Genomic DNA, 12625 nt, shown 5'->3' on the forward strand with positions numbered 1-12625 from the left:
GTGTTATATTGGACCATGCATGAGTTAGGGCTCTTATTATGGGTCTTAATGGTAAAAAACGAGTATTGAGTCCCATTAAGTCAGGCAAAATTGTAAAGTTGCCAACTTTACGTGTTAAGACCTTATTTTGTAGTAAATCTGAATTTTGGACGTAAATGTCTTAAGGGATTACGACCTAAGGTTGGCTTTTGGGAATCTGGCTAGTACGTCGGGCGTACTCCTTAGTACGATGCGCGTACTGGGTCAGCAACCCGCTTCTAGGTCAAACATGTGTACACGGGGCGTACAAATAGGGTACGCTAAGCAGTGGGCCTTTATTTGTTTTAGGCCCTTTTGGATATGGATATCTTTTGGGATTTGGGCCTTAGTTGGATTTTGGGCTTTGTATCTGTTGGGCAATAGTTAGAGCTTAGGTTTATGGGTTGGGCCATTTTTAGGCCTTAGGCCACTATAAAGTAGTGGGCCAAGCTAGTTGGGCCCAGTAAGCAAAAAGGTAAAATAGTATTTACCTTAAAGGTTGAGGATGATGAGTTGGGACCCCGGTTATGGATTATGACCTAATTATTAACTAGGGTATTTGTAACGTCCCAAAAATAAGACCAAAATTTTTCATTTTTGAATTAATAAAACTGTAATCCAAAACATCATCATGAAACCAAGGTGGAACAAAGTGTACCATTACATCATAAAACATCAGAGTAAATCACAAAATGCAGAATAAGATGGTGTGTGCTCTGCAATCATCCCAGGTTCTTCCCTATGGAACTACAAGTACCTGAAACATAACCTGAAAACCGCAATCACAAAGCTTATTAAGTTCCCCAAAATACAACATACCATACATAATAAACACATATTGGGCCCCGCCCAGCATTGGGTCCCGCCAGACATCAAGTCCCACTTGGTATACAAATATGTGTATCATTAGGCCCCGCCTGACATCGGGCCCCGCCCGGTATATATATATATATATATATATATATATATATATATATATATATATATATATATATATATATATATATATATATATATATATATATATATATATATATATATACTACTTTATAATACATACATAATAAGAATATGAAAAGTTTTAAGATCAAGTCTTAAAAACAAGGAGATTGAATTTTGGCCTTTAGATGTAACTTGAATGGTTAAGATGGTGATCCATGTGAAAGAAAATCAGCCAATCAAAATGTAAGGTTTAAACAAACAAGCATACTATTTCATTATATAACCTAATATTACTACCGGTTATTGTTACATTTAATCTCTAGAAACCACTCTATACTCCCTTGATTTGAAACGTAAATACTCCAATCGTCTCTTTGCAGCTATAATTTTTCTTATGTTTAATCTGTCTAGAATCTCCTTTCAGGAGATAGTATGTCGATCACCTTCTGTATCTCACCCGAAATCTCGCCACTGGTGAGGCCCATTCAGCCAACACCTCAGCCTCCCTCTATTTCTTCTACTTCTTCGTCATACCACATCTCCATCGCCCCCCTTAAAAGAACTAATGCTTCTAAAGGAACTAAAGCTCAAATCTATCATTGCTCTACCCTTTCCCTATATCTCTTCCCAGTTCACACATCATTATCCATATTCCCAGATGAACCCACAAAACAATCACGTAAACTACCATCCAACGTTAACCCTTCCACCACCAACCTTACAATCTTCTCCATCATCCACCACCTTCACCGGATCTGCGAACACAAATACATGCACCACCACTCTCTCTCTCTCTCTCTCTCTCTCTCTCTCTCTCTCTCTCTCTCTCTCTCTCTCTCTTCCGGAGCAACCCTGTCGACATCACATGCACGCATATAGAACTCATCAACATTGTTTTATTTTTCCCTTTCGATCTGTACAAAAGCAATTTAGAGAACGTATTTTGGGTTCTTTTGTCTTTTTGGTATAATATGCAGCAGATATGATTGTGTGTTGTAATATGTTTTAGATTTGTGTTTGATTTCGATTTATGTTTGTAAGTTTTTTGATTATCTAATTTGCTGCACATCCAGTTTATCTACAAACCGTAGATCTGGGTTTGTGTGTTTTCGATTAATGCTTTGTTCTTGAGAAGCGTTTTTTCGTTATATGTTACTTCATCTATTCAAATCATTATTAATATAGTAAGAAGATTTTTTTCGTATTTAGATTTGCTTTGATCTTAATTGCTGATGGTTTGTAGTTGTGTCTATGTAAAGGTTTACATGAGAAAAGATTTGCTTTGATCTTAATTGCTGATGGTTTGTAGTTGTGTCTATGTAAAGGTTTACATGAGAAAAGATTAGATGCTCAGTTGAGTGAGTAATGGTTGTTTCATGAAGCTCCGACAGTAAGATTTCAACATTTGAACCTAAAATTATCGATTTTGATCGAAAGGGTTGCTGGATCCGGATGAAACTGGTTCCCAAATCAAGATAAAGAAAGGTTTGGGAAAGGGTTATTTGTATCTAATTTTTTTTTTCTTGGCCGTATAATCTAATTGTTTCTTTGTTTGAGTATATATGTTTGAGGATATATGTTCCAGATCAAATAGACTCATTGCAAAAAGGATTAAACGTCTTTCGTTACTAAGTTTAAAATATTAGTTTTTTTTATTTACTTTTGTTAGTTGAGTTATAATTTATTATTTAATGTTAAAGTTGTTTGTTGGTTAATTTATCTTTTATATGTTGGAAGTGAAATAAATATTTTATGATTTATATAGTTTGATGAATTTTGGGAAGATACAAATAAAGTTTTATAAATTTATATATCCATGTTATCTAAAATAGATTTAATGAGTATTGTTTCTTTAATACGTAATATTGTTGACGAGTTAATGGAAAAAGTTCATAATATTTAACAAACATAGCATTTAATTTTTTATTAGTCACCATTTTTAATAAATTAATTGCAAATCTAAAGTGGTCAAGAGGAGGAACTCTTAATCATTTTATAAGGATATTCATATTGAGGAACCAAAATCTAATTTAATTTTTCTCACAACAGTATTGGATTTTAAGTATATATCTAAATTATTGACTTATATTATGGATATGAAGGGGAGTTTTAATCCTTAAATCAGTTGCTCTTTTAGATAAAAGAAAAAAACAAGTGATTTTTGATTTTTATTTACCATATCATTAAATTGGGTATTCGTTTTGATAAAAATAAATTTTATATTTTTACTTACTATATATGTAATATGTTAAATGACTAGAGATAGATGAATAATATCAATTAAATTTATATTAGAAAATATTTGTTTTAGAAAAATAAAAGTGAGATAAATACAAACAAAAATAATTTGAATTTAAATAAGATAATAAAAATAAAATAAAAATATATAAAAAGGATGATTAGATGGAGATCATCCCGAAGATATGAAAAGACATTCACATAGGGTAGATAAAAAAATAAATATCAGATTTTTTCAATATCGAGACAATTTATATTTCCCATACATTTTTTCTGTAAAGGTCCTCTATTTTTTAACATGTCATTATTTTCATCGGTTATTGTTTTTTAATTTCTATTTGATAGACAAGTTAAATAATTTGTAAGTACAAAGAATTGTTATAATGTTATTTCGTATATATAAAGAGGTTGTTAAACAACTAAACTTCCAATAATATTTTATTTAATCGGTATGATTATTTTTTGTATTCTTATTATCTCTTTATCATCAAATTACTTTTTTATATTAATTTTACTTATATGTTTTATCATCAAAATAAATTTTCTACTATTTTATTAATAAAAGTTAAAAATATTAAACAACGATTAGTATTCTAACTCTTTATATTATTGTTACATATACTAGACTCTATTACAATATGTATTAACAAAAAAAAATATGTATGTATATACGTATAACATGTAAAGGTAAAATTTAATATTGTCTAACGTCATTTATTAAAAATAAAAGATTTATTTTGAAAATTATATGTTATAGATGCACAGTATTATATTAAAATTGTTTTAATATATAAAATAAAAGAAACTGTTTTTTAAAACTAGCAAACGAGTTCAAAATGAATCCAATAAAATGGCATCAAAAAGTTATTTTCATTAATATAAAAACATAACAACATAACAACTAAAATCATCAAATAAATCACGTTCCATACAAATCATATTAATAACTGTAAAAATAACACAAAAAACACTAAGTTATACTAAAATTTTAATTTGACAATTTGTTTTTTTATTTCAAATTTAACACTGTGTTTTTCGAAATTTTCCAATTCTGACTACTTGATCGGTCAACTCGGTTACATGCTGACATGGCATGATGACGTGTCAATTTTTTATTAGGTAGAATGTTGTCATTACATGTTGATGTGTCAAAATTGATTTTTTTTTCTAAAAGACACTAAGTTTTTTTTTTTCGATTTTGACATTAAGTTTAATTTTTTTCTTTCAATTTTGACACTCAATTTTTTTGTTCAAGATTGAAAATTATTTTTCAATTTTGTTCAGTGTTGACCATTTTCCATTTTGAAAACATATAAATATATATTTTTTATTACATTTTAAACCGTATATATAATGTTACATAAAACTCAATGTTTTGGTTGATAAAATTTTAGTCAAATTTAACGAAAACCGACTAATATAATTGAGCAGGTTCAACTCACATGAAAACACGAACATCAAAATCCATAAAAATAGAATTGAAACAAAAAACTAAAAGTGAGTCGGAAAACTTGAATTCAAACAAAAAAAAGTAAACGAAAGAGACCGCCAGACCAACCTGGTCTAGAAGGAAACTACAATCGGAAAAAAAAAAGATGAGTAAGAAAAAAGATCAGATCAAAAAACATTGGTACAAAAAATGAGCGGTCGAAAGCAAACTATTTATCGCCCGGTTAAAATTAACTAATCTTCAGAATGAAACTATTCTCCGCCCGCTGCATCGCGCAATTTCGAAAAACTAGGTAGCACGTTGAGAACATTTAATACGTTTCTGCCTAAACAACGTAAACAAGGATCGTACCCAATTCGTTCTGGTTAACCATTTAATTTGAAAAATATGAAGTTAATTTGATGTCAATAGTTAGATTGTTTGGTGTCTTTAATTCATTAATTTCATTTCCAAATATGTATAATTTTTAATTTTATCAAAATGATCAATAAAAAATAGATATAAAATTGCAAACAAAATGAAATATAATGATAAAATAAAATAAAAAAACCTAAAAAAAGACGAAAATGATTACTTTCTCAAGTCGAAAAACATTTTTTTTGTTTCGTTTTGTGGTTGAGAGTCCCGAAAAATTTCGATAATAGCCATGTTTGAAAAAGAACAATCTCGATTATTCTTCTTCCACTGCATCTTCATCATGCGGCGGTTGACATGTTCACCAAATTTAATTAATTGCCGCCAAGAAATTATTCACCGAAATAAAACTAACTGCCGCCGCTGCATCGCGCGTGTACCCCACTAGTGTATATATATATATATATATATATATATATATATATATATATATATATATAATCATACAAACACATGCGATAATCACAAAGACATAGCATACAATACAGTCATCGGGCCCCACCTGGCATCGGGTCATGCCTGATAAGTATACCAACACAGAACACATGCAAGAGTCACACAGACATCTAGCATACTAACATAATAAACCATGGGCCGACATTGGTTCCTTCGAACTGCTAAACACAGTGACGAAACTCACCTCAAGCTGCTGAATCACCCAAATAAATCTCCGACTGTTGGCCCGGAAAATCCCTACGCTATCAAAATCAATAACATCCAATTATTAGTTAGATTCCGACTCCAAACCAAAAGTCTAAGATCTTTGTCCCATAACCAGAGTAAAAGACCAATTTACCCTTTATCTAACTTGGCCAAAAACCAGGGCCCAACTCAACAATTAAAGGCCCAAATCCTAAAGCCCAATATATGGCCCAATCTTCCAAATTAGGCCCAAACCCATCATGGGCCTAAAATCGAAGGAAGCCCAACATGCTAGCCTAAAGCTCAAAACAGAGATCTATAGGCTCAACAAGGCCCAAACTTCCAAATACACACAATGGTCCAATACCGACGACGCTAAGCCGAAAGGCCCATATGCTGAGTATGTGGGGCGTACTCAACTTGTACGATTAGCGTACTTCATCTGGGGCTGGTACGCACAGCGTACCATCTGGGTACACATGCATACTCCCCAGTGTGCCAATTTACTCCATTAAGCACTTAACCCACTAAGTCGTTTATCCAAACTCTCAGATCTGGTACCTAAAGGTGACTTACCACGTAAAGTTGGCAACTTTACAAGCATGCATGGCTTAATGGGGCTCAAGAGCTCAAAAAGAGCTTAACAGAGGTCTTAATACGTGCATGGGTCAAGATACACCACAATGTTTGCATTTTTATGCATAAAGGACCCCTAAAACGTCCAGATCTAAGGGCTAAGCGTCTGAAACAACCTTTACTCACAAGGACCAAGCAAAAAGGACAAAAATAAGCCATAAACAAACTCAAAGTAGATCTACACAAGGAGTTGTCAAGCTAAGAACTTTATACCTCAAATGGATCGAAATGATGCTAACTCTGTATCTCTACGATCCACTCCAAGGAATGAGTCTTCGAACTCCTTCTACCACTTCAAAATGCACAAGAACACACCATAATTATTCACAAGAGCTCAAAAGCACCAAAACAATGGCTAAGGGGCGAAATTAGGCTTTAGAACATATAGAGCCTAGTCTAAAATGGCCAAGAGATGAGTTTAAAATGCTTAAATTGGGCACAAACCCTAAAAATTAGCGTTTATCGCAGATCTGCATATGCCATGTGTACTCCACGTACGCCCATCGTACGTGGGTGGAATCTGCAACCATCAGAAGGCTAGTACGCTAAGCGTACTCATAGAGTATGCCCCACGTACTAGCAAAGGACCATATTGAAAACAATTTACCATTAGGGACTAAAAGAGGAACTTACCCAAACTTGAATGTTACAGTATTGTTTTACGATATTTAGTGCGGAGATTTCCCGGATCAGCAGTCCGAGCTCTTATTTGATTTTTCAGCAGTTTGAGGTGAGTTTCCTCTTAGTCCTTAGCGGGTCAAAGGTACGAATGTCGACCCATAGATTATGGTTATCTGTATGCTAGTTTTATGTGTGACCTATCATGTGCGTATATATTGTATGTATGACAGGTGGGGCCTGATGAGTGAGTTAGGCGGGGACCATCACATGATACAGACAGATCTATTTCGAGCGGGGCTCGATGTCGAGCGGGTCCATTTGTTTGTGGGCGTGGCCCATTCTATGTTTGATATGTATGGTATGAGGTATTTTGGGGAACTCACTAAGTTTCGTGCTTATGGTTTTCAGTGTATGTTTCACGTACTTCCGGATCAAAGGGGAAGAGCTCGGGGTGATCGCATCGCACACACCATGATTTTCTGCCTTATTTGATTTTGGATGTATTGGGATGATTGATTGGCATACTCTAATTTTCCTTTATGGTTTTATGAACATTTGTGGCTGATGGTTTTATTATTATGAAAATGAAATTTTTGGTTTTAAATTTTGGGACATTACAAGTTGGTATCAGAGCCTTGGTTTGAGGGATTCGGATACACTCCCGGGTGTGTCTGAACTCAAACTGAGGATTAGGTAGAGTTTTCATAAATTAAATGTTTAATAAAAAAGATTTTTTCTAATAAAAAAAGGGGTGTGGTGCATGCAATCGATCTAGCTCAAGTAAGTTTTCCCAAAATATCCATACATGTTTTATGTTATGCTCTAAATGGTGAATCTGTGAATCGCATGCTAGATTAGGGCTAAGGATCTGATCAAGGTTGCATGATAGAATGCTAGGAGAGATGCCTTTATGTGCCTACTGTATGAGCTTGTAGGATTGCATGCTAGTACTGATCAGTCAGTAATAGGATGGCTTGTTTAGGTTATGCTTTGATTATGATTACTCGACGTTCGAATGTTGCTTGCTTTGTGCTTTTAGGAGTTCCCATAAACATCAGCTAACTAGTAAGAGAATATGTTAAGTTACATATTATTGAGACTAGATAATTTTAGAAGGTTAGGTTTTAAATCTATTGCGTAGCTCTTGTTTGAGTCCAACCGTTGTAGCGTGAGACCTTTCATTTGAAAAATTATCTGGTGTCGGTGATATGTAATAGTGTTCGTGAGCTATTTAGAGGGATTTCCTTCTGCAGCTGTTGACGGAGAGTGGTGTGGTGGTTGCCCTAGGGAAACCAAGGAGGTTATTCGGTGCTGAGAACATGGTCTTATTTAGGATTGTTTGGATTGATATGGGAGTGACTTGGAGGACTCGAGGCGATCCTTGAGGAAAGTATGGATAGATGTGGAAGGTAGTATGGGCCCGTACTACTAGAAGCATAGGATCCATACTCGAGTCAAGTAGAGTCACGATGATACCAGGAAGCTTGTATAGTGTGGGATTCGTCGAGTATGTTCTGATGGTTTATATGGTTTATTTTCAGTATGGTGGTCACTTGAGGAGGTTGTAATGCAGATGGGGATGCCGATGTTGGTGTCGGTGATAGTTCACGTTCGGGCTCTGGGGCCAGACAAATGGATGATCAGATAGGGGAGTTCATTTCATCAGAGATTACCCGCAGTATTCTTGAGCACACTCCTATGATCTTCGGTATGGTCAAGGAGGGTATCATCGAGATTCTGGATGAGCGCTAGGGAGCTTTTCGTTCTGAGATGGTGGCGATGATGGGAGCTCGCACTTTGACCTTCCGTGAGTTCCGGGCATGTGGATCCCCGAAGTTTTTCGGCAAGAAGGACCCAATTACCAGTAGGCGTTGGTTGGTATACATTGGGAATGCCTTCTGATCTAGCCTCTGTCCCGAGGACGTGAAGGTCCGACTTGCTTCCTGTATTCTGAAAGACAGAGCTCAAGACTGGTGGGAGGAGGTTGGACACGCCTTGGGGGGCGAGGCGGTTAAGTCGATGACTTGGGAGGAATTCGTGACGAGGTTTTGGGCTGAGTTTGCGCCGATGATTGAAGTCCAACAGTTGGCGAGGGAGTTTCAGGACCTTCGCCAGACTACTGAGATGGTGGCAGAGATCACTACTATGTTCCGAGAGAGGGCGTTACTGGTTCTATAGTGTCTGGTGGACGAGGAGATGAAGAAGGAAAGATATCATGAGATGTTGAGGAACAATATCAAATAGTTTGTGAGTAGATCCAGTTGCAAGACACTGGCTGATATGATAGCGCGAGCTAGAGAGAGGGGGAGAGCGAGAGAGAGAGAGAGAGAGAGAGAGAGAGAGAGAGAGAGAGAGATTGACATGGAGATGGAGAGGAAGAGGAATTCGGATCAGGTTCGGGAAAGAGGCCCAAGGTTTTTGACTTGTGGTAGAGGGGCCAGTAGGGTCACTGCAACAAGTGCGGAAAGACGCACGATGGGGCGTATAGGGTAGGTGGTTCTTGTCACAACTGGAAAAATTTCAAGTCAAGAAACCAAGCCAAAAGAGTCCCGTATATGTAATGGTTGCAGCTATGCTATTATTATGCTTGGGTAATGTAATGTTTTTGAGAATTACACCACCCTAAAGCCTCCTAAGTCAATGCAAGCAATAGGAAAATAAGTTACGTCAAAGTATTAAACACATAAACAATAAAACTAACATGTTAGAGTTTCCAATCCACCAAGACCATGAACACTTTCCTAGAAATCACTTTGGCCGTGAACCTCCTTAAAACATCAAAGGTTGGCCGTGAACAACTTAAAGAAGCACCTTTAGGCCGTGAACACCTTCTTAGGAGGTGTCTTGGGCATAAACACATTTAATAATTCAAGCTTTGACCATAAACACCATTCTAGGCAAGCTTTAGGCCGTAAACCCCTCCCCATGACATCTTTAGGCTGTAAACCACCTTTGGTGGACCTCCTTTGGCCGTAAACATTAGTTTAAGGTCCATCTAGGCCGTTAACTCCTTTCTAATTCAATATGTTTACGGTGATGTCAAGCTGTAATGCGTAAAGTCCCAAGGCAAATCCCAGTAATTTATGCTTTAACTTCTAGTAATAGACATTACCCAACAGTAATCTAAGTAAACATCACATCCTATTTCATATTCCCACATAATAGAGCGTAAACTCCTTTCCTCATTTCACAAATTCATTTCACATTTTGTGAACCTTCGTGGACTCTCTCAAGAAATCAACCAAGAACTCCAGAAGCCATTTCTTCACCATTCTTCCTAGTCTTTGGTAAGAAATTCATGCTTAGCAAATGGTTTATACGTATAGTTATATTAAATCTTCTACTCACACATAAATTTATGTGTTCATAACCATATGATAGCAATTTCCTCAAAGAGTTCATCCAACACTTCAAGTGTTCAAGGCTCCAAATTCTCACCTCATCTCTTCAACTACACCATCTTCTATCCAAGGTGAGCTTCATACCCCTATCTTTTGATGTTTTTCATGGTTTTTGGGGGAGGATACAAGTCAAGGGTCTTGTGAAATCTTAGTATATTTTCTTGTTTATGCATGTATGTTATGATTTATATGCTTAAAGTTATGAACTCCATCTAATGGTTCAAGAACTCGAGATTTTAGCAAGTCTCAAGGTTTTGAAGTATATATCACCAATTATATATTAGAACACAAAAAATAGTATGTTTATGGATTATTGATCATAAATTGTTATGTCAAGGACCTTAAGGATTTGCTTCAAAAATGTGCTTAAACAAGTTGTTGAAAACAATATTTTGAAAGTGGGTAAAATATGGAAATAATAATATCTTGGGGACCATTTTCGGCCACATATATATATATAAGGACCATTTTGGAAAATGGAATAAAATTGAAGAATTATTGAACATCTCAATTTTTAAAGGACCAAAATGAAATTTTTGGATAAACAAGGGCCTTTTTGAGTATTTTCATTAATATAAGTCTAAAATGAACATTTTAGAAGAAAAGGACCATTTTCGACAATTCACCTAGTTTTGAACCACTTATGACACATTTTGAAAAATATGGGTCTTATTTGATAATTTATAAAAAGAAGGGTCATTTTTGCCAATGCCGATAATTTTGGGTCATTTTTGATAATTATGATTCCAAGTGGATTATCCTCAAAAAACGAAAACGATAAACCTAGTCAACTAGCACAAGTAATGTTATTTATTAAATAACGGATCTTATCGATTGCTCAAAAACCAGTTGGTATTCTAGTGAAGACGAGTCTCAAAAGTACCTAAATATAAATATATTAGTATACGTCTAAAGTCCTGTAAGGAGTTATAACCAGAGTTTCCTGGAGGGAGAGCGGGAATTTGTGTATAGATCTATACGAGGTTGACACTCCGCACCTTCGTTGTTCGCTACAGCTAGACCGGTCAGTCTAGGGTGACAAATGTCTTTAAACAAACGTGGGCGCCTGAGAAACGCCAAGACAGGTCTCCGTCATATTAGTATGGTTGTAACGACTCACTAGAATATGTTTAGAAATTTATGTAAGGAAAACCTCATAAATAAATTTTGGCACGTTGTGTTGACTGCCCCTATGCATGGTAGTGATGGCCCGCATTTGTTGTGTTGACCGTCCTTTTTCATTGCGCGGAATGTCCACAATCGCCATGTTGATTTCTTTCGCCTATCAAGTATTAGGGTCTTAATACTACTATTTTACAAATCAGAAAATATAGGATTTTCTGGGGAAACGATTTTATACAATTTCGAAAATGATAAACTAAAACACGCACCCAATTATCACTGATAAGAAAACAAGATTTACAACTATATTCCTTTTAGAAAACATGAAATTTTCTAGAAACTATTTGTTATTACTACCCAAAAGAACTACTCTCAAATACAGCTCGCTTTTACAAATTATATTACTTTCCAAAAGTCACTCCTTATAAAGATGATTAAAAAGTAAGGACATGCATGCATATATCCATGATTTCAGAGCAAGTCTTCAAACGATTTTATAGAAAATATCGGATTTTCTGAAAGTACAACGAGATCAATTCTAAACAAGTGTAAAACTATTTTTATACAAAAATGTTTATGAACTCACCAACTTTTTAGTTGACGCTTTTCAAAACGACTTGTATTCTCAGGGATCTAGTAAGCAGGTTAAAGGGACGCGGATTCAGGACTATTTGCTGTAGTTTGGAAAATTATTTACTTATGTCTCTTTTGTGTAATTTGAAGAACAAATACAATATGTAAACGATGTAAGTTTGTTATCTCAATGTATGATGTTTGGATTTGCTATGTTTCATTTATATTCAGTTGTTATGATACTGCACAATGAAGTCACCCGCCTCCGGACGTTTCCGCCATCTGGTCTGGGGGTGTGACAGTTCTGGCCGCTTCAAGTGCAGTAGCATGGGTCACTTCAGCAGAGATTTCACTGCCACCACCACCACCCAGGTATCTGATCTGATTTGCTTCTATTATAATCAGAGGGGCCAAAAGAAGGCCAATTGCCCAAGTTTAGCAGCAGGGGGACCAGTTGTAACACCCGCTCCGACGACTTTGCAGATTACAGATGCCCGACAAGGCAAGGAGGAGGCGCCTATGGTGAGGAGCAGGGCCTTACAGCCGACAACCGAGGAGGCTCATGCAA

General features: G+C 35.7%; 1 long non-coding RNA gene across 3 annotated transcripts in view; it reads right to left on the reverse strand.

Moving 5' to 3' along the window:
* Positions 1-594: 594 nt before the first annotated feature.
* LOC145118882 (uncharacterized) overlaps positions 595-12625 on the reverse strand; it is a 31245-nt gene continuing 19214 nt past the window's right edge. The window contains exons 2-4 of one of the 3 annotated variants that reach the window (XR_013713533.1): positions 6554-6632; positions 5703-5760; positions 595-787 (exon numbers count right to left, since the gene is read on the reverse strand). This is a non-coding gene — a long non-coding RNA (uncharacterized LOC145118882). Of the gene's footprint in view, positions 788-5523; positions 5761-6553; positions 6633-12625 lie in introns of those variants that run through there. The other 2 variants (XR_013713531.1, XR_013713532.1) reach the window with 2 other exon arrangements.

The sequence above is a fragment of the Lactuca virosa genome, chromosome 6 (assembly GCF_052849685.1).
Source record: "Lactuca virosa cultivar CGN04683 chromosome 6, Lactuca_virosa_CGN04683_v6, whole genome shotgun sequence".
Taxonomy (NCBI): domain Eukaryota; kingdom Viridiplantae; phylum Streptophyta; class Magnoliopsida; order Asterales; family Asteraceae; genus Lactuca; species Lactuca virosa.